We start from the raw sequence: 27694 nt of genomic DNA on the forward strand, positions 1-27694 counted from the left end.
TCTGAACATTTCCCAAAGTCACTACCCTTGATAGCAGCTGGTCAATGACTGCGTTAGCTACTTGCAGCACAGCAGCCCCTACAGTAGATTTGCTCACTCCAAACTGATTCCCAACTGACCGGTAGCTGTCGGGCATTGCAAGCTTCCACAGTGCTATGGCCATTCGCTTCTCAACAGTGAGGGCTGCTCTCATTCTGGTGTCTTTGCCAGGGCCGCCCAGAGGATTCCGGGGGCCTGGGGTCTTCAGCGGCGGGGGGCCCCCACTTCGGCGGTAATTCGGTGGTGGGGGGCCCCTTCCGTTCCAGGACCCGCCGCCGAAGTGCCCCGAAGACCCGTGACAGGGGCCCCCTGCCGCCAAAGCGGGACCTGCCGCCAAAGTGCAGCCGGGTCTTCGGCGGTAATTCAGCAGTGGGGGGCCCCCGCCGCGGGTCTTCGGGGCACTTTGGCGGTGGGTCCCGGAACGGAAGGGCCCCCCGCCGCCGAATTACCACCGAAGACCCGGCTGCATTTCGGTGGCGGGTCCCACTTCCGCGGTAATTCGCCGGCGGGAGGTCCTTCCGCCCCGGAGCGGAAGGACCCCCGCCGGTGAAGACCGGGAGCAGAAGCTCTGGGGGCCCGGGCCCCGCAAGAGTTTTCCAGGCCCCCCAGAGCAAGTGAAGGACCCCGCTCCAGGGGCCCCGAAAAACTCTCGTGGGGGCCCTTGTGGGGACCGGGGCCTGGGGCAAATTGCCCCTCCTGCCCCCGCCTCTGGGCGTCCCTGGTCTTTGTGCTTCAGGGCAGGGGACAGCAAGTCACAAAGTTCCATGAAAGTGGCCCTACGCATACAAAAGTTTCACAGCCACTGGGAATCATCCCAGACCTGCAACACTGTGCGATCCCACCAGTCTGTGCTTATTTCCCGGGCCCAGAATTGGCGTTCCACGGCATGAACCTGGCCCAATGCCACCACGATCTCCCAAACGCCACATGCCTTGCATCTAGGAATGTCTGTGTCCATGTCCTCATCAGTATAGTAATCGCACTGTCGTCGCTTCCTCGCCCGGTTTTGCAGGTACTGAACATACTGCTGGATAATGCATGAGGTATTTACAATGGTCAAAACTGCAGCAGAGATCTGAGTAGGCTCCATGTTTGCTGTACAATGGCACCTGCATGGGTTATCCTTGAAAAAGGGTGCAAAATGAGCTGTTCGGTTCAAGATGGCAGATAAAAGGTGGTAAATGGTTGTCTTCTGTAGCTTCCATGGGAGCCCAGGACAGCTTCTGCCGCTTTCTCCAGATTGTCTGTGCGGCTCTGTTCACAATGGCTAAAAAACAGCAGGGAATTCTTGCTTTCTGTAGCTTCGACGGGAGCCCAGGACCAACAACATGGAAAAAGCAGTGAGAGCAGAGTTTGCGGCGGAAGCGTGAGCAGAGTTTGCAGCGGAAGCCACTTCCCGCAGCTCCCGTTGGCTGGGAATGGTGAACCACGGCCACTGGGAGCTGCGGGCGGCCGTGCAAATGTAAACAAAGGGTCTGGTGGCCCACCAGCGGCTTGCCCTGATGGGCCGCTTGTGGCCCTCAGGCCGCAGGTTGCCCACCACTGAACTAGAAGAACCAAGGGAAAAAAAAGTAGACTGTCAGGGATAAATTTGTAAAATGGATCATATTTAAATAGTTCTTTTGCAAAAGTTAGCAAATATGTTGCACATAAAATATTCATGGAAAATTCAGTTGTGAGCTCCCTGAGGCAGGAACTCGTATCTTATTACTTTATTACTTGTTTGTATAGAACCTAGCACAGTGAAATCTTGATTGAAGCTCCTAGGGCATTACTTTAATACAAATAATTAATAAAATAATAATAATAATAACTGCCTTCTAAACAATCATTGTGCCAAATCTGGAAACTAAATCCAATCATTAAAATATGAAACACACTCTTAAGTGTAAATAGTTTTTGAGACTCACTTTTCCATAATAACATTAAAGGGAACTAGACAGGTAGCAACACCACAGTTAAGGATAGGTTGAGATTTGCTTAAAGCAGTACTAATAACCATCTCCTTCCTATTTAAATGAAAGGTCTTCTTTTTGTTCAGTTCCTATGAGCCCATTTCTGTCTTCAAATGTACACACAAATCACATTAATGCCAGTAGAAGCTGAATCCATGTTTCAAGGGAAGAATTGGCCCCAATGTTCCTAAATACAAGCACAGTGGGATCAAAAATACCTTTGTAAAGCTGAACCACCAAAACTGTAATCACATCCTAGCTTTTTGAGCAATGTACAAAAACCCCTGTTCTTATAATTTTCCATGTTCTTTTTTCCCCCTGATACTTCTTAAGACCCACTTTGTGTCTTATTTATTTGGAATATTTTCCTTCCCATTGTCTCAGGTTTTTCTCTTCATTCTAAACTCAGGATTTTGTGATGATTTGTTGTTTCTTGTAGGAACAAATCAGGATTATACTGTAAGCTTTGAAATGGGTTTTAGTGATTTCATTTCGTTGAATAGGGTTTGTTCTGTTTTGGGAGATTTGCTATGACATGTCATCAGCTGGGAGAATGGTGGATCTTTTTTAATACTTAATGTTCAGTGGCTTGTAAGATTTCTTTCTGTGCACTCAACTGGTTTTATGAACTGAAATCTTTTCATCTTTCATAACTGTGCTGTATCAGATCTTTTCCGTCACGTGAAATACTCCTGCACCAAATGACTTCTGGGGGCCATTTTAAAAAAATATTTTCCCTAATACCAATCTAGTGGCTTACTTTTAATTTATTATTAATGAATTTATGAACAAGTGAAGAGGACAACCTTAGCTATCTTTCAGCGCAGTTATGGAGAGTCACTATACATTACCTAGGGCCAGACTAGAGCTGGTTCTTGTGCAGGTGGGCAAGGGGGAGGGTACAAAGAGCCTTGGCCCCTTGTATTCTGCACAGAGGCTGGCTACAACTGCACTCCCTGCATTGCCCTGAGGATCAAACCACTCTAAATGATGGAGAGCTGGACAAGGGAAAAAGTAAGGCCATGGCCCCACCTTCCCTTAACCGCCAAACTTTGTCCTGTAGTGATAACTGGCTGCAGAGAAGAATACACGCTATATGCTTGTTAATACGGTAAGAAGGCACAGTCCACTGGTTAGGACACTAACCTTGGACTCAAGAGTTAGGCTCAATTCCCCACTTCACCTTCCTGTGTTGCCATGGGAAAGTCACTTACTCTCTCTGTGTCTCATTCCCCATCTATAAAATGGGATGCTAGGATGCTCACAGGTATGTTGTGAGGATTAATACATTAAAAATTGGGAGGTGCTCAAATACTACAGTAAAAGGGACCATATAAGTACCTTGGGAAAACAGTGTGTTCTTCTGCTGGCCTGTGCTCTGTCTCAAATGCAAACCTGTGACTTAATAGCCTAATCTGTCTCCTAGCCTTTAAATCTACTGCTTCTCCCTTTCCCACATGTGGATGCATCATTTCCATCTTTCCCTGTTTCCATTCTGGATATTTAATAAGAAAAAAGTGAATGTAAAATTGAAGCCTAGGAGAAGAAATTGAGTGTATCATGTTCAGACAACTATCTGCTAATAAAAAGGGACGGGGGGCGGGGGGAGATTTCGCTACTGTAGCAGCACCAAACACACAACAGCTAATACAATAGTTCTTGGATGTGTTCTTTTAATTTTAATTAGATTGTTCTGGGATGATCTAGAAAGTGTTTTTTGTCAAAGAGAGCAGTTAATCAATGGAAAAGCGGATTTTCATTTCTGATAATTTGTCACTAACTGTGATGCTCATAAAAACATTGTGGGGTATTTTTTTAGGAATTTGAAAACATGTTGTAATTTGCTCTTCCCTCTTTTGTTTATGAAGACTTTTTTTTCTAATTGCAACCACTTAGCAGATGTACTCTTCTTAAGTTGTCAGCAGCAAATGGCAACTAAAGTAAAAAATATTTGAAAAATAAAACCAAGTAGAAAAATTGTTGTGCACATACTCAAATGATCTGAAAGATGTTTATTTACTAATCCTCATTATTATTTATAACTACAGAATCTGTAAACTCTGCCTAAGTTCTGGGTAAATATTTCAGTGATGCAGACCTCAAAAAGAAAACACAAAGGCAATCAAAGCACTGAGGCTCATCTAAAAAGAGCTGGATCAAAATGAAAGAAAACAATAAAGCACAACCCCAATTATCCAAAGGTCTAGAGGGACACTAGAAAACTTCAGATAATTGGAAGAGCCAGTGAACAGGCTTTTAAGTCCCCTGGTCCTGAGCGCAGAGTTCAGACTTACTGGTAGGCTTCTAGTGTCTGCTAGATTTCTAAGACACAGCACAAGGAGCTGCACTTCGGGACTGCAGTGTACGTCTTAATATACTAGTCAAACACAGATATACAGACTTGAGCATATAAATCACTTGAGTATATGCCATTAACTCTTTCTAGAGGCACACTAAAACCCAATCTCAGGCCTTGGCAGGTAAATTAAGGAGGAAATGATTTTTAACTCCTTTGAGTTTGATACAGGCCTGCTGTCACAGAGGTAGTGGCTTGCTGCTCCCACAGAAGGAATTCACTCCAGGGACAGCATGCTATGTTTGGCAGTGGCAGAATTAGTGTATCTCCTGGCTGCTCCATCCAGAACCACACACTTTGGGAGTTATGCTGGACAGTTTAGGGCCTCTGTGGGGTGAGAGTTGGGAGTGCCTTCCATTGCTGAAATCTTGATGCTAGGCAGTCTTTCTGTTATGGGCCTCCTAGTCAACAAGTTTTTATTTAATGTTCTTCAGGTCTTTACATATTATCACAGCCTTCAGTCTTGCTCCCAAAGTAGTCGGTGGAAATATTGGCATTTAAAAAACAGCACAAACATGATCATATTCTGAAAATGATTTGGGGAGTCTTAAACGGCTTACTGCCTTCTAATCTTTAAAAAAACAAGAATGTTTCAGCTTTAAAAGCAGTATATATATGCGCATGCCATTTGTTTTTAAAATAGCCAGAACTATATTTACTTTGTGTACATATTAAATTAGTGCTTTTTTACTCCAGATAGATTTATAAATTGATGAACTGAGAATGGGGACCCTGATAATCTGAATAAAAAGCACCAGATGAGGAGGAGGAAGCATAGGGAGATGAGAACAGCAGCTGTAAGGCATAGTTCCGTTCTTCCTCACAGCCCGGTTAGGCTCTTCAGCCCTGATTGTGGCAAGGACAGAACTCCAATAGTAAAAGTGTATTCCCAGAGGAGAGATGCTGGAAAGCCACATCTTCCCCTCCAGCCACTGTGTCGTAGGAGGCAGTTATGCTCCAAGCAGCAGTAAGATCCACAGATTCCCCACCTCAGTTTGCACTGCGAAGCCCCAGAGGGAGGCATCCAAAATCTGCTTAAATTATGGAGCAGCTCTTGGGATACAATGGCTCTTGCATTTGGGAACACAGTAACCACCTGTGTAGGTTTGGAGAACCATACTCTCTGCCCCCTCTCAGCACAAGTCTACCTTTAACTTTATACTCTCCCTAGTGAGAGGAAAGCTGTCATAAACAGTTAGTTAAGGGTTAAGGTTTTTTTTCTACCTGTAAAGGGTTAACAAGCAGTACCTGTGAACACCTGACCAGAGGACCAATCAGGGACAAGAGATTTTCAAATCTCTGTGGAGGGAAAATTTTTTTTCTGTTCTTTGTGTTAGAGAGTCTCTCTTGGGAGTTAAGGGAGTCCAGACATCTTAATCAAGTCCTCCCAGGTTTCTGCAATAAATTCTTCTATTCAAGCTAGTGAGTATTAGCAAGGAACTAGTATTCTTATACTTTTATTTCTGTATTTGCAGTTGTGTGTTTTGCTATAGAATTTCTTTAATTCTGTACTGTTATTGCTTTTACTGAGAAAGAAGGGAGGGGGAATTCTCTCCAGAGATTGATAAGTTTAGACCCTTATTATTGTTCCATCTTGGTATTACAGAGACAATTACTTTCTTTTTATTCTTTAATAAATCTTTTCTGTTAAGGACTTGGTTGATCTTTCCTTGGGTAAATTCTCAGGTAAAGGGGAGGAAGGAGGCATCCCTCTGTAGTTGAATCCCGGTATCTCTCCTAGGAAAAGGGAGGGGGGAGGAAGCAGGGGGGAATGGTTTATTTCTCCTGGGTGTAAGAACTCCATGGATTTGGGGCTCTTGGGATCCCCAAGGATTTTGGGGAAGGACTGTGTCCCAATACACATACATTATTGGGTGGTGGCAGCTTTTACCAGATCTAAACTAGGATTTTAGTTTAGGGGAGTCCATGCAGGTTCCCATATTGGAACCCAACAGCTCTAAGTGGGGGTAAGACCTATGACAAAAGCAAAAAGCTGAACCATCTTATCAGGCAAACATTTTTGTATTCAAAAGGTGAGCTACAGAAATTAACATTTTAGAGCAGGTGAAATTTTTTCTCTTCTTTCAGAAGGCATTCCAAGAGCCTGCAAGTTATGTTGGATTCTACAGTACATTTTGAGGTCAAGAAAAATAAGGAAAGGCTCACATTTACCCAATGACAGCCAAAGGCAGCATTAAAAAAATTGCCAGTCAAGCAGAATGACAGCTCCCTTATTATACCCAAAATAACACAAAACAATTACCTTGTATAACCACTGCACAACTTTACTCCACCCCACTCATGAATGCCATGACATCGCCTGGCATTTAGCTGGAGGGAATTTCTCTATTTCTTCACGGGGTTGTGGGAATCCTCTCCTTTTATTGTAACAGAGTGATATATACAGAACTTTAAAATGGCATTTAAAATAAAACAACTTCCAGATACGTGAAGGTGAAAAGACCTCACTTCTATCACAGCTTGTCAACTATACGGATAGAGCACAGCATCACAACTGGGCTTTATTCAGTGGGCTACTGATGAATGAGTATTTTTTACTGGATCATAATTCAAATCCCACTCTGGTGTATTTTAAAAAAAAAATTTAAACAAGAGGTAAGTATTCATTTCTTATTTAAATGTAATTCCTCTCAGTGCAGCAGATGGTAACTTATATATCCCTTGATATCTCCAGATCAAAATTCAAGTATTTTTGTTCATTTTTACTCATGGCTGCTATCTCTATCTAGGTATAAATATAGCCCTAATCATTTTTGTACCAGAAAGTCACCTCTTCCTATTTTTTTCCATAAAAAAGCAACAGCTCTCAAAGGGCTCAATCCAACTCTCATTGAAGTCAATGAAAAGGTTCCCTATCCCCCACCCCCTCAATCTCAGTAAACTGCAATAGGCATGCTTCCTAGTGTGTAACTGCAGATTTTGCTAGCTTCACACTTCACTTTCTTTCCTCTGAGATACAGAAACTTTCATATGTTTACACTGATGTTTTCTAGCCTAGAAAGGAAGCTTGCCTTACAGTAGGCTTCCAGTAATAGTGATGTGCTTCCAAAATGAATGGGAATATCGGATCTAAAATGAACCATGTCTAACAGTTTACTTAAAGAAACCATGCTTGCTGAATTTTCTTTCCACTCCAGTGCAGACCACCTTTGCCTTTCATCATTTCACTATCACCACCTAGCCATACATATAGTATATAATCCTACCTTGATAAGATTTACCTCAACACAGTGGGTCTTAGTATCAGTCCTCTCACATAACTCAACAGAGTACACATAGCAGTATTTACCCTCCATTTATTCATCTCACTGTTCTTTTGTGCCAGGTACAGCATGTTTTTGTTGTGGAATTGTAACATAGCAATCATAATAAAAAGAAACACCATTATTTATTGTCCTTATTTATTCTGTAGTTAGGTAGTAGTTCTAAATCCCATTCATTCCCATTATGACAAACTGTGATGTCATAAACACAGGTTTATGATTTTGCTGCAGGATCAATCAGAAAAAGAAACTGAGTTGTAAGGGAGGAAGTTCTTATCTGAACAGAAGACACTTGAAATAAAAGAGAAAAGAGTACAAATAGCCAGCCAGGTAAAATTACTAATTTTTACAAACAATCTCATTTTTCTACTTTTTCTCAATGTAAAATTCCCTTTTTAATACAATGTAAAATTTATACTTTGAAAGGTACTTAAACATAGCATGCTTAAACTACTCAACAGAACATGAAATAGTAGAACAAAGCACTTGTTATTTGTACCTATTAAAAGTACAATTTAAAAATTATAGTGCTAGATTTCAATAGTCTATCCCCCACACATCCCTACCATAGGTGGGATGGATGTTGGGAGAATACTGAAAAAATATTCCCCAAATATACAAGCTATTAAACAATGTTTACAAATCTTTTGTGCTAACTTACCACGATTATGGTAGACAGTGTGTTTACAAGCAGGGATATTCATGGAAACAACAAATTTTAAATGAATAATGCAGAATATTCATGGGAATCCATAACCATGAGTGCTAGAAACCTGATTCAAAGAGGCATCCAGTCAGGGAATGCTAACATATCACATGACTTATGTGTCAAATCAAAACTAATCAACACAGCTCAAATTACAGATACCAAATGCTTGACAAATTGACCATCAGCAATCTGTAGAGAAAGAATTATTCACAGAAATAATTCAGATCATCATAAATTATTTACTCAACTCCACTTGCAAATCACATTATTCCAATCTAACAACCTGAAACTCACTTTAAAATTGTCTTGGAAAAATGATAAAATTACAGAGCAAGCGAAAATAAAGATATGGGGTCAAACTCACTGCTAGTATAGGTCCACTTAAAAGTTAAATGTTACCCAAAGTATTACAGCATTTGGCTCATGGAGTCATAACTTGTATAATAATAATCAGTAAAAAGAATGAGAAGTAGAAACCTGAAAATTCAGCTTCTTAGATATCAGGCAATCATAATTCATTTGGCAAAAAAGAAAAGTACTATTCCATATTTTCATTAATGACTTGCATAATGGAGTGCAGAGTATGCTTATAAAATTGGTGGAAGAGAAGCAACTCCTGAGTAGAAAATGGAGCTCAGTTGACCAGGTGGAGGCTAGGCTAGTATAAAACCAGGAAGATGGTAACAGAAATTGCAGCAGTCAAGAAGTCAAGAGCCACCCTCTGTGTATTAGAGAGAGAAGGAGGGAACCCAGGGAAAGAATATTAACCTGGAATCCTGGCCCTGAGAGAAGGGCATACTCTGAAGAGAGACGGGTGGAGAAGAAAGCCAGTGGAGCTGAGAAGGTAGCAGCCGAGGGAAAGAACAGCAAGGTTGGGGACTGAACAGACCTTGTCTGCATGTTGTAGGGTCTCTGTACTTGAAAATGGAGTAGCGGGCAGTCTCGGGTTCCCCTATCAGCCACTGACAGAGCACTGTTGCCTGGATAGTGGATCCAGAGAGAATCTATACCCTGCAAGGGGAAACCACATCGAGACCTGGCTAGAGGACTGAGTCACAAAGAGGAAGCTGAAGCTCCTAGAGCAAGAAATGGGCCATACAATGAGAGAGAGGACAATGGGTAGAGAGACAGCAAAGGGAGGTGTCAGCAAGGGGAGGTGTTGCTGGAAGAGAGCTAATCCTCAAAACAGCCAGAAGGAGGTGCCACTGGCAGTGAGTGAGTACCCTGTGACAGGGTATTATAGTGCACCACAAATGGAATATAAGTCAACAATGTGATGCAGCTGCAAAAAAAGGCAATATCATTATGGGGTATTCTAAAAGAGGGGTTATAAGCCAATTATAAAAGGACTGTTATATAAGACAGGGGTTCCCAAACTTTTTTCCCTGAAGTCCACCTGTGCAGCTGCAATAGACACTGTGGCCCACTTTTAACACTTTTTGAGGAAAATTATTAATGTTGATTATTACATACATGTAAACCATAGCACTATAAATGAAGAATGTACGTGTTTCCTTTTCATTTTAATGTAACCAATTGTAATGATAGAAATCCCTAGCGATATGCACTCAAAGAATACATCAATATCTTTCAATATTTTTAAATCAAACAAGATTTAGTAAAACTACACTTTAAAAAAATGTTGAAAGCAAAATGTGGTGCTCAAACAGAGAAAGCATAATTCTGTATAAAACTGAACAATAAGCAACACAACAATGTTAACAAAATTGTTAAAAATGCATTGTGTTATTTGGTTTTAAAACAAAATAGTTATCCAACTTTGAACCCTACCTTGTATTTTCAAGTTTTTTTAATGTAAAATCTGAATTTCTATGCTAAGTAAAGACCCAACCCTATTCTCTACTAATTAGAAAAAAATAAAATATTGCAAATAAAAATATAAATTAACTTACAGACCAGGAGTTGTCTTAATGGGATGGATGTGCCTGCTTCTCCTTGCACAGTTTTTCCAGCTCAACCTGATCTCATCTTCAATTTTCTGCTTTTGGCCAGTTCAGGATGCAGGCAGGGGGTAACAAGGAGCTGTGTGCAGGTGGGGCAGGAGGTAGTGAGGGGTGCAGGGAGGTGTCCAAGGGAGTGGTGCTACTGTGGGGCCCATCCAAGCACTAGGTCCCTAGTTGGCACTATGAGGGCAACTACACTCTTCTTGATTGATCACCAGTCAATGTGACCACTGGCCAGGACTGGCTCCAGGCACCAGCTTAGCAAGCAGGTGCTTGGGGCAGCCACTCCAGAGAGGGGCAGCACGTCCAGCTATTCGGCAGCCATTTGGCGGAGGGTCCCTCACTCCCGCTTGGAGCGAAGGACCTCCCGCTGAATTGCCGCAGATCGCGATCATTTTTTTTTTTTGGCTGCTTGGGGCGGCAAAACCCCTGAAGCTGGCCCTGTCACTGGCACCCAGTGGTTTGCGGGCACTACGACTATACCTACCTGAGCCTCTAAGGGCATGGTGTCCATTATCAGCCCACATGGGGAAACTGACCTGGATGCACAAAATGCCTGGCGACACCACTCCCACCAGCCCATGATGGTAGACCACTTGGAACTATGCTGAGGCCCACCTGTGGGTAACTGCCACTGTTTGGGAACCTCAATATAAAACATGAGAGGCAACTGTCCTGCTTTACTTGGCACTGGTGAGGCCTCAGCTGGAGTACTGTGACCAGTTCTGGGCACCACATTTTAGGAAAGATGTGGACAAATCGAATAGAATCCAGAGGAGAGCAACAACACTGACAAAAAGCTTAGAAAACCTGACCTATGAGGAAAGGTTTACAAAAATGGGCACGTGTAGTCTTGAGCAAAGAAGACTAAGTGAGGAATTGATAACAGTCTTCAAATATGTTAAGGGCTGTTATAAAGAGCTTGGTGATCAATTGTTTTCCATATCCAGTGAAGGTAGATGTTGTGTATTTGGTTGTCATGGTAATATAATCTTGTTTTTGCTAGGGCAACTGAATTAGACTATTAGGGGTTTGTGTTGGCTGGTTTTTGGTTAGTTCAGTGTGTGGCTGGTTTTTTGTTAGTTCAGTGTGTGGCAATAAATGGCTGCTTTCATGATTTACAGGTCTCTGTGTCTCAAGTGATTTTTTCCAAAAACTGTTGCCCCCAAGGATATAACAGTAGGAAAAGAAGTAGTGGGCCTAATCTGCAGCAATGGTGATTTAGGTTAGATATTAGGGAAAGCTTTCTAACTATAAGGGTAATTAAACTCTGGAATAGCTTCCAAGGGAGACTGTGGAATCCTCATCACTGGAGGTTTTTAAAAAAAACAAGTTAGACAAACATGTATCAGGGATGGTCTAGGTTTACTTGGTCCTGCCACCCTGTGAGGGGCAGGGCTAAATGACTTCTTAAGGGACCTTCCAGTCCTACCTGTCTATGATTCTGTGTAGTGAATTTAACCATATGCATATATCAGTAAGTAAAATTTAATTTTAAATTTAATATTAAATGTTGTGCTTTTAACAATCAGCAATGTACCTGATTTTTGGATGTGATACAGTTGCAAAATTAAAGGCTATATATGAAAATGTGGTTGTTACATTTCCATGTATTAAACTGTATGGATTTCAATTTATCAACATCGGAAGGATGAAGTGCTGAGTTGATCACCGCTGGGATTAAACTTCAAACTGGAGCTGACACATTTTAATCATCCAGACAACTAAGGCATTCCCTCTGAGTATCCTCTTTTCAGCTTCGAACTACTAAGCACATGCTCTGCTATTATGAAAGATGGAAAAGCAACAAACTACCTCTTAGACGTAGTGTTGACCACTGCTGTATACTGTGACAGGGTCAGGCCAGATGGCTACAAGAGAGTAGTCGAAGATAAATACATTAGTTCCAGGTTAAGCAGGTCCCTTTTCCCTGGGTAAGATAACAGGGACTATTCCAGAACACTCAGGAACTTTCTAGAACTAATTAAGGCAGGCAGACTAATTAGGACACCTGTAGCCAATTGGGAAGTTACTAGAATTAATTAAGGTTAATCAAGGCACCTGGTTTAAAAAGGCTCTCACTCCAGTTAGTGAGGTGTGTGTAAGGAGCTGGGAGTGAGAGGACGTGCTGCTGGAGGACTGAGGAGTACAAGTGTTAACAGAGTAGGAGGAAGGTCCAGTGGTGAGGACAAAGAAGGTTTGGGAGGAGGCCATGGGGAAGTAGCCCAGGGAGTTGTAGCTGTCATGCAGCTGTTCCAGAAGGCACTCTAGACAGCTGCAGTCCACAGGGCCCTAGGCTGGAACCCAAAGTAGAGGGCAGGCCCAGGTTCCCCCCAAACCTCCCAACTCCTGATCCAACACAGCAGGTTCCACCAGGGGGGAAGGTCTCTGGGCTGTTCCCCGACCCACATGGTAGATCAGCAGAAACTGTGGGGACTGTTCTTACTCTTCTTTCCCCATACTAGCCAGTGATAAGGTTATCTGAGCGAACAGCAGATTTGAGCCACGAAAGTGGCCAATGAGGGCTACTGTGAATCTCTGAGGTAAGCAAAATCCGCCAATAAGCATAGGACCCACCAAGGGAGAGGAGGAACTTTATCACAACACATTCATAGGACAGTTTAATGTAGATGCTGAAGATTAAGAAGAATGTTATCTGGGTCTCTACAATAAAAGAGCTTCCATGGTGTTTTTCTGACCTATAGACATTCATTTCCAGCAAAACATAAAATTGAAATGGTGTCCAAAAGAACAATGTCTTCATCCAGCCAGAAGAGCAGCAATCCACAATGATGACATTGATTTAATGAATGCCCCACTCCCCCCAAAAAACTGTTTATGATATATCTTTGAAATAAACAGGTAAAGAATTCAAACTTGTGCAATTAAAATGGACTCCCCACACACAGAAGGTGCATGTTTTTTAAATATTATTTTCACACAGGGGTTTTGATCAATATGGCTGTGTGAATTTTAAGATGTTCTGATGAAATAAATGTAAATCATCAGACCAAAAATTGTGAGATCCCATGATATATGAACAGACTTTTTCATTTTTCCCTTTCCTCTCTTTTTTTATAGTTCACAAACTGCAGAAATGAACAAGGACCCCCATTTCAGCAAAATATTTAAGCATCTGTGTGTGTCCATCATTAGTCCATACAACACTTAAAAGTATATGCTTAAATTGCATTGACATAAATGGGACTTATGCACATGCCTAAAGTTAAAACATGTGATTAAGTTCTTTGGTGAACACGACTGGAATGCTGAATTGGGGCCTAAAATTTACTACCTAAATCTCTCAGTGGCTTGATTTTCAAGTGAATTCAATGAGAGTTGTGAGAGCTCTGCACATCTACAAAATAAGTCTGTGTTCTGCTTTACAATAGACTAGTGTAAACCCCTGAAGCCAACATTGTTATAATATACCAACTCTTAAGAACACAAGTTGAAAAACGTTAGCCTAATATAATAAAATATAATGTGGCCAATGTGTTTACTTCAATTTGATTTTAGAATGTCATGATATAATATTGTAACAATACTTTTGATATACTCTTGATATAATTCTTTAATGATCAGTGTATACAGCACATCTACCAATAGGTGGTGGTGTATCATTATCTTATTGTTAAATTGTCTTGTGTTGATATTCTGCTATCTTGATTCAGGGGAAATAGGAGGAGGTTAAATCCTGTCTGCCTTTGTGCTGCAGTTGTTAATTGCAGTGTCCCAATAAATCCTTTGATTTCTATAAGAGAGTTACTATAAATCAGGGGTTGGCAACCTCCATCCTGCGGCTCGCCAGGGTAAGCACCCTGGCGGGCCAGGCCAGTTTGTTTACATGAGGCGTCAGCAGGTTCGGCCGACCGCGGTTCCCATTGGCTGTCCCAGGCTAATGGGGGCTGCGGGAAGTGGTGCGGGCCGAGGGATGTACTGGCCACGGCTTCCCGCCACCCCCATTGGCCTGGGATGGCAAACCACGGCCAGTGGGAGCCGCTATTGGCTGAACCTGAAGACGCGGCAGATAAACAAACTGGCCTGGCCCGCCAGAGTGCTTACCCTGATGAGCCGCGTGCCAGAGGTTCCTGACCCCTGTTATAAATTCTGCCTTCAGAGCCTCAGCAGAAGCTTTGTCCCAGTTATGTATACAGAGTATGAACATGACAGTGTGGTATAATGATTTTATTGGCATGTGTTCAGGATGGCTGCATCATCCACAATAGACTTTTGCAGTATATTCTAGTTGACTCACTCTATCATACATTCTGTGTCAGTCACTATTTAACAAAGATTATTTTATATGTGTTTTCAAAAATTTTATTTAGAATTTTCTGTATATCATTCATTACCTGTAAATCAAGGCTTCATGAGTCCAAATGTACAGGATTCAAGGGAAAGAAAACTAGAACTGATAAACTGAAAATATTTGCTAAAATCATCTATTATTTTAAAGTCAGATGTCTCAGGACCTTTCATGACTAAAAGCTATGTTCTCCATGGGAAAATCCCTCTCTTTCCAATGGTCTAAATCTTCCATTTCTTGTTGAGAGGTTGTCCAGCAGCAGTATGGTAAACACAATCAACTGAAAGGCACCTGGATATAGGGAAAAGGGGAATATTCAAAGGCACAAAGGGGAGCTGGGAAGCTAACTCACCTCTGTGCCTTTGTAAATGTCCCCCTAAGTAACTAGCCAGCTATGCCTCAAATCTCTGAGCACTTTTCCCCCAGAGTGACAGATGTTGGGCTTCCCTTGGATCCATGGAATCAACCTTTGATCTCATTCGGGCCCCAGATTTGTAGATACACTTATAATCCTGTTCCCAACATTTAGCATTTTTGCGCCACTTTTTCATTCCAAAGCTATTTAGAAAAATGTCAAATTATAGTAATATTCCTGAGAGACAGACAGGCAAGTATCATCACCACCATTTTAAGAGATGAGGAAATGAAATATTGTGGTTAAATGACTTGCCCAGGAATACAGAAACACCCAGTGTCAGAGCTGGGGTTAGCCATCAGGAGTTCTTGTCTTCCATTCCCATCTTCTGACCACTTGACTTTGCCACTCTTTATTATGAATTTCTTTTATTTTTCATCACTATGATATTTCACCTGTGTGTGTGTGTGTGTGTATTGCCATCCATCAATGTGTTACAAAGTATATTGTTGCTTATATTTACTGTTTAATCCTTTCAACGTAAGTGAAATTTTAATGGCTCTTGAAATTGAGGAACTAATATCACTGGCTTGGGAAAGGCATTATGTAAAGCTCCACATACGGCAATGTCAATGCCTCAGATTGCCTAGAGAGCTGTAGATAGATACAATGTACAAATCCAAAAGAATAAATAAATCCTCATCTGCAATGCCAGTGCTACAGCACTGTAGTATTTCAGACTTGGGTCACTCTTTAACATGAACTGTCAGTCATACCAAACTGATGAGTATTTTGTAATGTGAAAAATAGGGACATGATAACATCACCAAATTTAATTTTACGTGTGATCTGAGATAGCATTTAAACTCAAGGACTCCAGAGGTGAAAGGCTATTGCAATTGTACACTTCAATAACTGCCACCATTCAGATTCATGCAAATGTATCATACATGCAAACATTCATAAGTAGATGTTACAGATGTGATAAATTATGGACTTTTATAACCTTGTATTTTACATTACAATGTCAAGTCCAATAACAATATACTGTATTCTATTGCTATAAGACATGACATTGCAATATAAACTACAAGGCTGCAAAATACACTCTGCATTCATACATATGTTTGCCCTATTTTAAAAATCAATTAATGTTGATTCTTATACAGCACTGTCCATATCCATTACTTTTTGTCTTTTTGTTTAGTGGTAAGTGTGTGTGTGCGCGCGTGTGTTTCTGTGTAGGTATATAGAATATACCCCATTATATATGTTTGTGGGGGCAGGGTTATGGAGAACAGAGTGTGTTTACTTTTTGGGAGCTGCGACTGCTGTCATAATTCAGTGGGAAAAAGTTTAAAATGACAGATTCCTATCCACTGGTAAATTGAAATGGACTTTTAGACAATTGGCTCAGTAAAATTCTCAGCTGGTTCCCTAAAAAGCCTAGGTTTAAGAAAAAATCAAATCTTCTCTGGCTCTGGATTGTGGATGTGTTTTTGAAAATATCTCACACACTTCTGATTTTGTTCTCTCTGTCTATAAACACAATAGACCAGTTACTGCTGCACTCATATTTCCCAACAGAATACTCAGTTGTCACTCTTCTCTGAAGCTTTTGATTACTGTAGGGTGACTTTTTTTTATCTCTCACTAAGGTTGGTATCCCCAACTAAAATAGATAGTTTCTGACTTTTTTCTTTAAAGGAGGTTAGTTTGTTGCTCTGTGTCTGTTAGGAACTGTGAAATGCAAAAGAAACTTAGTATTAAACAAAGTTTCCTAATAAACAGGTACATTTCTCCAATCTAATCCAATTAGATTTTGTGTTCTGCACTTGACACTCATGTCCAACTATCATCAGTGTCAGTGGGAGTCCTATATAATAACTGAATGTGAAACGGAGATCTGCCCTGCAGATTGGAGAAGAGAATTCTTCCCGCTAAATGGTGACACACTAGTCTATCATGAAGAAAAAGCATAGCAGAGAGAGTTTCTAGTGGGTTACAAGGCTGCCGGGGGGGGGGGGGGGGGCGCAAGAGGCACACTGTGCCCCAGGCCCCACAGGGGCCCCCACGAGAGTTTTTTGGGGCCCCTGGAGCGGGGTAATTTACTCGCTCCGGGGGGCCCGGAAAACTCTTGCGGGGCCGGGCCCAGGAGCTGCTTCTGCTCCTGGTCTTCACCGGCGGGGGGTCCTTCCGCTCCAGGGCAGAAGGACCCCCCGCTGGCGAATTACTGCCGAAGCGGGACCGCCGCCGAAGATCAGCTCGGTCTTCGGCGGTAATTCGGTGGCAGGGGGCCCTTCTGTTCCAGGACCCACCGCCAAAGTGCCCCGAAGACCTGCGGTGGGGGCCCCCCACCGCCAAATTACCGCCAAAGACCGGGCTGCACTTCGGCGGCGGGTCCCACTTCGGTGGTAATTCGGCAGCGGGGGGAAGCCCCCACCGCGGGTCTTTGGGGCACTTTGGCGGCGGGTCCCGGAACGGAAGGGCCCCCTGCCGCCAAAGACCCCAGGCCCCCGGAATCCTCTGGGCGGCCCTGGTGGGTTATTGCCTAATACTGCTTTAGGCCCAATCAATAACAATAATACATTTCAGTTTATATGTCCCCAAGCCAAAAATGTATGGCAGATTAACATGTGGTTATTTTCTGTGAAGTTACTCTCCAAAAATATCATACTTGGATTCCTTGTTCATTGTCCCAACACTTTTCTGGTTTATTTTTTTTTTTCAGTTTACAATATACTCAAGCTGTTTTCTTTCCGGCTTGTACATCACCGTAATAAAGATTTTGAAGGCCAAATTCTGCCTTGTATAATCCAATAAGCTAAATTCTGCTTTCTTTGTGTAAATCTGGAGTTACCCCATTGACTACAACATTGAGTTCTTTCATGAGACTTCACGACTAATGGCAGAATTTAACACTCCAGTTTGAATTTGGCACCCAGAATAACCTCCATATGGAAGGAGAAGCTGCAAGAATTAAGTCAGTGGGAGTAGAATTCTTCCATCAGAGAGTGGAGTTTGCTCCACCCTCATTCCTCCCCTCTCCCCTGAATAACTTATTGTTTACAAAAGAGGTTAAGGATTACAACATAAAATCCCATTTTATCAAGGGGTCTGCTGGTGGCAAAATGCATATATATGGCTCAGCCCATGGCTCCATTCAACTCTGGGGAATGCCTCCTGCATGAGACATGCTGCTTGAAGTTTCCCTTACAGGAGTCCCAAATCACAAGGTGACAGCCTAAGTTATTTCAGACTCTGTCTGAACCAATGGAATTAGTTCAAGAAGAATCCCTACCCCAACCTTCCAAAAAACCAACAGAGCCCATTCTCTGGAACAACCTACAAAAGGGGTTTTGTAGCTAAAACACAGAGGGTAAGAATAAAGAACAGGCAGAAGACCCTCTTCCACTGAGTGAGATACCTTTCCGTACAGGTAGATCTACAAATACTATACCAATTTTGTTGGTGATACAGGAGGAAGAGAATTCAGGTTACTCTCTCTCTGCTATGTTGCTCTGCAGGGCCAACATCAGCAAAATGCAGTAAGAACATATTTTAATTAATAAATTTAGCAGATATTACTCTGAATGTACCCAGGGACTAGATCTGTTGCTGAAGATAAGGAAATGGCATTTTGCATGGTCTCTTTTCAGGGCAGAACTACATGTGAACCGAAAATTGCTAAAACACAAAAGGTACAATATTAAAATCTACCATATCCATAAAAATCTGAGGAATTGGCTCTTTTCATTCTTCCCGTGTATCCAATAATTATATTCAATGATATATTAAGAATATACAGAAATACACATTGAAATAATAATTAGAAAAAAGGCACGGTACAGGATAGCTACTTCTAAAATTGCCACTGCATACTTGATCCAAGCCACACTTAGATATTTTATTCCTTTTGCACCATTATTGACACTCCTAATTAGGACTCCAAGGTGCTATGATAATACAAATAACAAGAAAAATACTATTTATCTAAAACATTTCAATTAGCATAAAAAGGAGAGTGTACTTATTACATTCCATAGGACTTAACCACGAAGAACAGGAGAGTTGATTTTGGACCTGAAGGCCATATTCTGTTCTCATTTACCAGATTGGAAATCCCAGGTTACTCCATTACAGTCAATGGAGTAACTTTCATTTCAGTGGAGCTTTATGCTAGTGTTAATGAGAAACACTTGCATCAATGGAGTGTCTCCAAATTATGCTGATGTCAATGAGATCAGAATCTGACCAACAAGGCTAAAGTTATCCCAGCTGCTCATTATGGAAAGTCCTACATTGTGTAATATTTATTAAATCAATAAGGCTCTAGAGAAAGCTACTAAGTTGTAGTGACAGTTAGCCTCTGCTCAATCAGGATCTGCTGTCATAATGGCCTTCCTCCCTATGTAGTTATTTGTAAGTTTCACAGAAATCAGGGTGACTACATTCAGGGAGGCATCACACCATGAAGTCAGAAATGAATTAGAAGTTGATCTAGGCCTTTGTTACCTACTTGTGATCCACTGTGGAGTCTGGATGCAGATTCTGCAACCAAATTGTTAAGGCCATAACTGAACATGCCAAAATGGTGTATGTGACTACCTCATGTTTTCTCCTCAACTTTCTGTCAGAAGAATCTTTCAGGGAAATGATCTCCTCCATCTGTAAAGCCAATTTCTGCATTCAAGTGACTACAGTATCTATAAACAATAACAGTAACCTCCAGTTTTGTAACATCTCTTAGGGGCATCACCTTTGTTCAGGGTGAGCATCTAGTTGCTCCCAGATTTCCTTGATTCTCCTCAGTATTCCCAGGGAAGAAGAATGCCCAGTCACCTCTTAACTAGATACCTCAAACTCAGAGTTGAATAAGTTTACTTGAGAGAGATTTAGCTAGGAGGAAAGTTAGGACTAATTTGTAATACAGCTCTCCCTGACTAAAATCTCCTCTACGCCTCTGCTTTGGCCTTCTCACATTGGACAGGCCGCCAGTCTGGTGTTGGCCTGGTCAGAGTGTGGGGGATGTCTCCCCTCCTCTCTTTCAGGCAAGAGTGAAGGTCCCATGGAGCAAGAACACAGTAAAGTCCAGCCACAAAAGGGACCAGACCCACATTGTAGTCACTGAAAGAGCTCAAGTGCCTTCCAACCCCACTACTGCTACCACTGCTGCAGGAGCTCCTCCTCTGTCACTGAAGTAGGAAACAACTGTGTCTGAGAAAGAGAAAGATCTGCTGGTTAATTTAAACAACCACCAGTGGGAAAAGCTAGGCATTGAAATGCTAGCAATGATATACCAAGGACCGGTCAACAGTGGTAGCCCCCTTTCAGAAACAAAAAGGTAAAGTTAATGTAACAAATAGACAATAAGTTCAATGTAACTATCTTATCTATCAATGCAACAATTATTTCTAGGGGAGGGTCATATTACTCAGCTAAAATACAAAAACATCAGCCGAGTGACTGAAACTGCAGTACATTAAGGTGAAATCTTTTTTACAGGGTAGAAAAATCAATATATTGGCAGGAGGGCTTAATTCTCCTTTACACAAAGGGCCATTTACACAACTATGGCAGTGTAAAGGGATCTTTAAATTGAGTGTTCATTTACACACACTTTAGCAATCCTTTACATTGCCAAGGTGGTACAAGGAGGCCCTCATGAAAATAAAAATCGGATACAGGGGTTTCTAAGATTACAGGATAAGTTGAAATTTTTTTAGTATTAAAAATTGAACTCCAATAGCCAATATTGACTTCAACCATTTCTGAATATTTTTAGCCAATAGGCCAATAGTTTTCACTATATATCTTACTTCCAGTTAACATACTGTGTATTATGTATTATATTATTTACACAAAAATTATTTTGGAGCGCTAAAAATTATTTTGTGTGCCAGCCATCCTTTGCAACTCTTCCCCCTATGTTTTCATGGAGGACGAAAGGAAGTTACAAAATATGTTTTTTATGTAAAAGTAACTTTTCCACTTCTCTCTGCATAAAATATTGCTGAAATATGTGAAAGTTTTAAAAAATAAAATCATATTGAAGACTTCTCAAATTAAAAGAGATTTTCAATTATTTTCAGAGCGCTCTAACGCTAAATAATGTTGTAAGCTGTTAGTAACCAGATACAAATGTGCATTAAATGGTTTTCAGGTAAATTCAGTGGAAACCATTAAGGATTATATTGTCATTTTGAATATTCCTTGCAACAGATTGTTAAAAGGCAATTTAAACGTTTTCATATTTTGACCTCTAGAGCACACTGAACATGATAAATTGGATTCCAGTGACAGAAAAAATGGTGCAGAAAATAAACTGCTACTAGACGTGACACACTTGGCAACTCATTACTCTGTATGCTACTTTTAAATGTAAAAAATATTCAAGCACCTTAGGGCTTAGCTAGTAAAGACATGTTGCAGTCATTGTAAATAAATTGTCCATAGAATTAAACATAAATATAAATTTTGACAAAAATGTTAAAGGCAGCTAGGGTGAGCAGACAGCAAGTGTGAAAAATCGGGACAGAGGGTGTGTGTGTGTGGGGGTAATAGGTGCCTATATAAGAAAAAGACCCAACAATCGGGATTGTCCCTATAAAATTGGGACATGTGGTCACCCTAAAGGCAGCATATACAATACTTTCTCCTAGTTTGGGTATGTGTGTGTGGGGGGAGGGAGACAGTAACTTAGAAGAGAAGATATTGACAAAAAGTTTGTGCTTGATGTCTGAGTCATGGAAATGTAAGGCCAGACATGACTCTTAGATGTATATGCATGTCTCCCTCAACCTGTTTGGAAAGGATGGTGGATTAGCCATATGCATATATTGTACCCTCTTCCTTGAACCTCACACAGGTTTCTCCATGGATTCAGAATCCAAGTGGGGTGGATAAGACAGAGGGAATGGATTGGCCTGTGTTCACCAGGAGATATGGAGGGAAAGAGTGAAAGGAATTCACAATGCAGGCAGATTACTAGAAGATGATAAAAGTTTAAACTTTATTAACCTTTTCCTCAGATGCTTTTATGTTTTAGAAGTTTTTTTTTAAATGGCTAGATGAAGCCAAGGGGTCCATGGTGGTACATCCTGGTGGAAAAGTTCTATAGAATTTAATGGACACTGAAAACTTTTTTAGAAATCCTTTGAACTATCTTATAAAATTTAATGGAGATCATAGAGGAACTTTTCAAAAGCAGAAATGGCAGTTAACCACCCAACTCACATTGACTTCCAACAGCAGTTAGGTTCCTAACTGCCATTTGTACCTTTAAACATCTCCCTCTATATCTATAAACTATATAGAATGCTTCAAAATACTGACACAGAAAGGATATTAAATGCTAGAGGTCTGCAGAGCAATATCTACTGAAGTTCTAGAAAATCGTTTTGGTTTTATCCCTCTTAATTCCTGTACATTTTCTGTAAGGGTAGCTCCACTGAATCATATTGTCAGGAAGCCAGGAAAGGATGGGTCAAGGGTACTGAAGCTAGTAAAAAGTCACAAGATCTTTACAAAGATGGTCCTTCCTGCTATGTACTTCTTTCCCTCAGAATGATTTGAGGATCTCCTGCAGCTTTCCTCTGTCCAGGCCCCCTCCCATATTATATATAACAGGGGTTGCTCAGATCCCCCACATATCAGAGGCGTAGCCATGTTAGTCTGTAGCCACAAAACCAATGAGGAGTCTGGTGGCACCTTCAAGACTAACAGATTTATTTGGGCATAAGATTTCATGGGTTTAAAAACCCACTTCTTTATGCCCAAATAAATCTGATAGTCTCTAAGGTGCCACCAGACTCCTCACTGGTTTTCTGATCCCCACACTCCTTCTCCCAGTGAACTTAATGGCAAACTCCCTATTGACTTAATGGAGTCAGATTAGGCTGTTAAACCCAGATAAGGTTCTAAAATGAATAAATCCTCCATCTGATTTTAAAACATAGCAATAAGGGAAGGGGATCTACTAGCAGTTAATGACCAGCAAGAGGTCCTGAGGCCCCAAAGTGAAACTGGTCATTAATTGCCATGAATCAGTTACTATTGCTATTAATAAGCATGACACTATGAATGAAAATGTGACAAAAAGTTTTAATACAAACTGTACATTTCTACAATACGGAGAAGATGAACTTTACTTTCAGCATAGCTATAAGGTATATATTTATTATAATAATTTATTAGAACGGGAGCAAAACCCACAGCATTTGGATTGGTATTTTGAAAATGTTCCTCTCTAGAGAGGCAGACAACTATGAAAAACTAAATTACATCTTACATTAAATTCTTTGGGCCAGGCCTGCACTCACTGATGATAAATCATTACTAACCTATTTGCATCATAAATTAATGGTAGGTAAATACAGATTTGACTCAGCAATTATCTAATGTTAAGTGCAGAACCATGGCAAGTGCACTGTACTGTATACCCTCACCAGAACAAACCCGAGCACACAGACTTCACTCTATCTTGTATTGCCAGACCTAGCTAATAAAACAAAGAGAACCCCCCATAAATGAGGTTTCCTCAGTATTGACACTATCTAGTTATACTTTCAATCACAGACTAATTATAAATTCAGATAGGGTATGTACTGTAGAATAGCTAGTCAGACTGTTAGTTGAATTTAATTAAATGAAAGTGCTCTAATGATTAAGGGATAATTTCTTTTAAAGTAAACCATAAAGTACAGGCAGTCTACTCATTAATGGGTAACATTCTTTGATTATAATATTATATGAATATCAACATTAAAATATATATTCCAGTCCTAAAAGAAGCACAACACAGACACACTGTTTTGGCTGAAGTAATGCTTTGTTCTTCTGTTTGTTTTTTCTGCCCATGAGAGTTTTGAAGTTGGGTTAGGATGAGTCTGTATGAAGAAGCAAGAGGATCTCTTCCCAATCAGTTAGCCTACGGAGCCACTGATTCCTTTTATTTTATAATGCAGTTACTTTAAAACAGGCCTAATGCAAGCCTAAACTCCCTCCTTTTTATGAGTACTTCTTAGAGGACATGGAGAAATTCTTTAAGGCAATTTACTTAGAAAGGTTCAAAGCTGCTAAGGTTTGTAAGGATCAGTTTCATTCTTCAAAATAATGATTTTGTTAAGAGCACAAACGTATTTTAATGAGGTTGTCACCTTAAACTATAACCATTCCCAGTAGGATGCATCATCACGGCAAAAAGAGCAAGCTTATTTTACAATAGCAGATCTAGTGTCCAAAAAGAGATACCAATATATTAAAAGTATTGAAAAAATAATTAAATACTATAAATTTTCAGTATATCTTACATGGGAATTTATTTTAAGGAGTAGTCAATAGAAAATCAGGGCTGGAGTTGTAAAAAGACATTATTATTGCTTAGTGAATAAATGTTTAACCATTGCAGACCAATGTACAATAGCAAGAGATCTTTATACCATAATCATGCTTTGAAATAAGTGACATAGTATGTGTGTTAAAAAGAAGGACCAAAAATATTCAAGCCCGGGTGTCCTGAATTTGTCTCCTAACTTATACGTAGGCACCGAGGTACAAATGGTCTGATTTTCAAAAGTTCTGCGTATCTGCACCTCTTATGATATTCAATAGGCAGTGGATCAGACTGTAAAATGTAATGAGATAAACCCTTTAAAAATACTGTTTACTGGGGAAATATGCAAATTTTACAATGATGACTAATGAAACAGATATATTTTCCATCTCTAATTGTAGCAACAATCTACTTCTTAATTATATGTGGGTCACTTCCCCCATTTTTGCTTCCTTTTTCATTTAATTTAGAAAGAGCAACCAGAAACATTTCCTGGAATAATCTGGCTAAGTGGTTACTTTAAGGCAGTGGTGGGCAACCTGCAGCCTGTGGGCTGCATACGGCCCATTAGGGTAATCTGCTGACGGGCCGCGATACAGTTTATTTACATTAACCATCTGCAGGCACGGCCTCCCACAGCTCCCAGTGGCTGTGGTTTGCCGTTCCTGGCCAATGGGAACTATAGGAATCAGCGCGGGCTGCAGGGATGTGCTGGCTGCCACTTCCCACAGATCCCATTGGCTGGGAACGGCAAACCGCAGCCACTGGGAGCTGAGGGGCTCCATGCCTGCACACTCTACAGGTAAACAAAATGACAATGTATTAGATATTCATTTCAATGATTCCATAGAGCAGGGATCAGCATGGAGGGCTAGGCCAGTTTGTTCACCTGCCGGGTCCACAGGTTCAGCTGATCGCGGCTCCCACTACGTGCAGTTCACTGCTCCAGGCCAATGGGGGTGGCGGGAAGCCACGGCCAGCACATCCCTCGGCCCGCACTGCCATGGGAGCCACGATCGGCTGAACCTGTGGACGCAGCAGGTAAATAAACCAGCCCAGCCCGCCAGGGTGCTTACCCTGGCGAGCCGCATGCAAAAGGTTACCGATCCCTGCCACAGAGTTTAAAATCATCAAATTTTGGTGTAGACCCATTTATAAGCCGACCCCGGCTCTTTGATGCATCACTTTTTTACCAAAAATATTTGGCTTATGAATGAGTATATATGGTAATCACTTATATCTATACCAAAGCACCTAAACCAGTAGCCTGATAGTACCCACTGCTCTAATGGACTTTCAACAGGTTGTTCATCACTTCTGAAAATAAAGCCATTTATTTAGGTGGAAAAGTATGGATATGTGTGGTTAACTCTAGATGTTTCAAAATGTTGACCTTAACTTCAAATGCTATTTCATTTAATTTCTTCAAAAGCTTTTTAGGTTTTCCTCTTACTTCACCAGATGAACAAGTAAAAATTCAATAAGAATCCAGAGTTTTCTGCTGCCATTCTAAAGTGGTGTCTAAAGTTCAGCTCCTAAATCCACTTTTAGGCACCTAAATAGAAGTGGCCAGATTTTCAGAAGTGCTGAGTATACAAAAAGTCTACTGATGTCAACAGCATCTACAGGTGTGCAGAACCTTTGAAAATCAAGCTATGTATGTTTTTGGTTACTCCTTGGTAAACTAAGGGTTTAATACTGCTTTCTCACCACCAAATGCAAACTTTCTTTTAGACTGAAATACATAATTGAAGATCCAAGTCTCCTATGCTTTAGAACACAAACACATCATCAGAGACCTTTTGCTCCAAGCCTTTAGGAGCAAGGAAATCCAGTTGTGATGCTTGGCCTTGGGACAGTAGTTCTCTGTTAAGATTCATAAAAAGGCCATAGAAAGAAAGAAAGCTGCCCCTCACTAATTCTGAACTACAAAGCAAAAGAATAATCTATGTGGCATTTTAGCACAAACATGGACCCCAACCCACACCCATTCTTTTCTCTATTCTTTTCATTTGTGCCTGCGTCCTTCTTTTATGTAGAACAGCAGCAAATCCTGCATACTCATGGTCATTTATAGGACTGTCTGTTTAAAAAAAAAAAGGTATTTTAAATTATACAAAAATCTTAGATGTTTTGTGCTCTCATATCAGATTTTTCACTGGTTTCAGTGAAAATCAAAAGGAGATTTCACAAGTGAAACACTGCCACCTTGTGTAAACATTTTTCTGCCAAAATAGGAATATTTTTTCCCTGGGGGACATCTATAATTTCTCTATGTAAACCCGATGCAGTGTTTGTAGTGAAAGGCTGAGTTTTCATGGTGAAAAGCAAGTCATTTAATCTTTGATCACATTCAAAAAATGTTTTGGTGAAAATAAGAAAGTTTCATATGAGAATACATAAGGTGAAAGTGGTTGTCAAACGCACTACAGAAAGAAGACAGATTTCATACACACAGACACACACATGCACACTTTGCAGCATCTTCTCTGTATAACTGTTCACATGGTCTCTCTTTTGTTGAATTTCATGGTGCTGTAAAATCACTTGTGAAACTAGTTAGGGTCATTCAGCTTATTTTTATTCATGAGATTTTTCTTCCTTACCTGAAACATTTGAATTTATTTTGTAATACGTGACTAACAATACAATTTCTCAACAATGTTAATGATCTTTAATATGCAGCTATATAAAGACATTATCTGGTCTTCATCTCAATGTGTTTAATGAACAAATGGGTACATATATAGGACAATATCACTGACTTCCAATGAATGTTGTTAGTTATGTACAAAATTGATAATCCTAGAATCATAGAACTGGAAGGGACTTCGAGAGGACATCTAATCCAGTTCCCTGCACTGAAGGCAGGACTAAGTGTTATCTAGACCATCCCTGACAGGTGTTTGTCCAACCTGCTCTTAAAAATCCCCAATGATGGAGATTCCACAACCTCTCTAGGCAATTTATTCCAGTGCTTATCCACTCTGACAGAAAGTTTTTCCTAATGTACAATCTAAACCGCCCTTGCTGCAATTTAAGCCCATTGCTTCTTGTCCTATCCTCAGAGGTTAAGAAGAACAATTTCACCCACTCCTCCTTGTAACAATCTTTTATGTACTTGAAAACTGTTATGTCCCCTCTCAGTCTTCTCTTCTCCAGACTAAACAACCCAAGTTTTTCAATTTTCTCTCATAGATCATGTTTTCTAGACCTTTAACCATTTTTGTTGCTCTTCTTTGGACTTTCTACAATTAGTCTACATCTTTCCTGAAATGTGAGGCCCACAACTCGACACAATAATCTAGTTGAGGCCTAATCAGCGCGGAGTAGAGTGGAAGAATTACTTCTCGTGTCTTGCTTACAATACAATAATAATGTCTGTGCTT

The 27694-nt window shown here is 40.7% G+C and overlaps 1 protein-coding gene and 1 long non-coding RNA gene across 7 annotated transcripts in view; one reads left to right on the forward strand and one right to left on the reverse strand.

Moving 5' to 3' along the window:
- CDH18 (cadherin 18) overlaps positions 1-27694 on the reverse strand; it is a 623460-nt gene that overhangs the window by 463819 nt on the left and 131947 nt on the right. The window lies entirely within an intron of this gene.
- The window catches only part of LOC120398642, a 56149-nt gene continuing 36339 nt past the window's right edge, over positions 7885-27694 (forward strand). Inside the window, exon 1 of the long non-coding RNA XR_005594594.1 lies at positions 7885-7964. This is a non-coding gene — a long non-coding RNA (uncharacterized LOC120398642). The remainder of the gene's footprint in view (positions 7965-27694) is intronic.

This window comes from Mauremys reevesii, linkage group 2 (assembly GCF_016161935.1).
Source record: "Mauremys reevesii isolate NIE-2019 linkage group 2, ASM1616193v1, whole genome shotgun sequence".
NCBI classification, from domain to species: Eukaryota; Metazoa; Chordata; order Testudines; family Geoemydidae; genus Mauremys; species Mauremys reevesii.